Source organism: Argiope bruennichi, chromosome 6, assembly GCF_947563725.1.
Source record: "Argiope bruennichi chromosome 6, qqArgBrue1.1, whole genome shotgun sequence".
Classification (NCBI taxonomy): Eukaryota; Metazoa; Arthropoda; class Arachnida; order Araneae; family Araneidae; genus Argiope; species Argiope bruennichi.
Window position 1 is genome coordinate 97,465,659 of NC_079156.1, and position 1,888 is coordinate 97,467,546.

General features: G+C 28.4%; 1 non-coding gene across 1 annotated transcript; it reads left to right on the forward strand.

The window, feature by feature from the left end:
• Positions 1-1,590: 1,590 nt before the first annotated feature.
• Trnastop-uca (transfer RNA opal suppressor (anticodon UCA)) lies at positions 1,591-1,677 on the forward strand. Its single transcript has one exon. It is a non-coding gene; the product is annotated as a tRNA-Sec (tRNA).
• Positions 1,678-1,888: the final 211 nt, after the last annotated feature.

Consider the following 1,888-nt stretch of genomic DNA (forward strand, 5'->3'; position numbering starts at 1 on the left):
ACCACGGCTTATTAACGAAAATGACTCGACCAATTACTCCGACACAACTCCTCTGCTCCAAATTTTTATTTCTAAAATTACACAAACATGCCAAGGTGCATATTGTTACTGGAGGTAAACCTCCTACTTAAAATTATGAATCAAGGTTCAACATCTTGCTAATGCTCCGAAATTATACAAAAAGGGCTGTTCAAAGTTACCAGTAAACGTTTAAAGATTTTTGAAATTATATAAATCAAACTGGACTTATGTAAAAGTGGTACATAATTTGCTTCCATATTTATAGTGTTTGATTTAATAAAATTCAATCACTGTTACTTTTATTAATGCTTTAATTTTCGTATTTTATCGCAGTGCTAAAAAGAAGCTTATTAGGAAACAGGACATAATTTAAACCAATTCAATATTTTACCTATATTTTTTTTTTCCATTTCACAATTTTTTCTTAGTGATAAACATGAACGCATAATAAATTATTTTCACATAATGAAAAAAAAAAATAACAACAACTTATGATTGATTCTGTAATGGCATTGTTTTAAAATTACATTATTTAATTAAAGAATTGGCATTGTTTTAAAATTACATTATTTAATTAAAGAATAGGCGTAAATTTCATAATTTTTTGCATTGATCTAATTTCTGTAGTCGAAATTCAAATTCATACCGTGAGCTATTTTTGCAAATCTCTCTTATTTTATTTCAAGAGTCTCCCACAATTTTGTAATTGTCATAAACTATTGCCTCAAACTTTTACATTAAGATATTTTAGTAAAAATAAAAGAAAATCTATTCTATAAAACATTAAAATATTCTAGTAAACGAAAAAAAGTATATTAATATAAAAAGAAAACAGCGTTTGCACTTGATCATACTTTTTCCTGAAATAGTTACTATTCAGATTTTATCAACTAAGTGAACTAAAGTAATGTGGTGGTAAAATGTTGAGGCAGTGAACGAAAATTTGGAAATTTTTTTGCTCAATAGAGTATGAAATTTGATTCTAAAACTTTGGGAATTTTTAATAACACTGTAGCTTAATTTGTGAATAAATGTATTATGAAAATTCTCATATATAACTTTTGGTAACTGTTTTTTATAAATATATTAAACTTTTGTTTAACAAAATTTTGACAACAGTACAAAAAATGCTTTCTGCGCTGTTTTGTTGATTCCTGCCACCTTTCTTCCAGTATACGTTCCCAAGTTTTGTTAGAAGGAATTGTAATATCTTGGATTCCAGAAAGGTTGGAACATCAAAAATTATGTAAATCAGAAAAACTGAAAAAGAAAAATGAGTTACTTTTCTGTCATGGAAATAAATTCAGCAAGCCGTGTACATTTCCGTTGATTCTTTGTGTCTGCAAAGAAAATTAATACAATTCTTTTAAAATTTGAAAATTATTCACTATATAATTCATGAAAACTTATTATTTAATCACTGGGAATATTTACGCTGCACAATGAAAAAATACCTTTATATATTTTGATATCAAAGAAAAAAAATTATCAATTATAATAAAAAATTACCACTCTTTTATTTCCCTAGCAAATAAGTGATATACATAGCTAGGTTCTTTAACGCGCGTTGCCCTGATGAGCATCGGTGGTTCGGTGTGCGGGCTTCAAACCCGTAGCTGATGACAGTCTGCGTGGTTCAATTCCACCTTCTGGGCGAATCTCCACGCTAATTATCCCAGAACCAGATACATTATATTCTTTGAATCTATCTTATTGAATAGTGTAGAAATTATCTTTTTTTGAGCAATCTTGTAACCCAATGGCCTGCAGTTAATATGTGTACTTCAGATTCAAATAGTTGTGTGTCAGGAAATCAGTATATTTCATTAACGGCATTCGTTTAAAACATATTCTCCTGTTGTCTTTT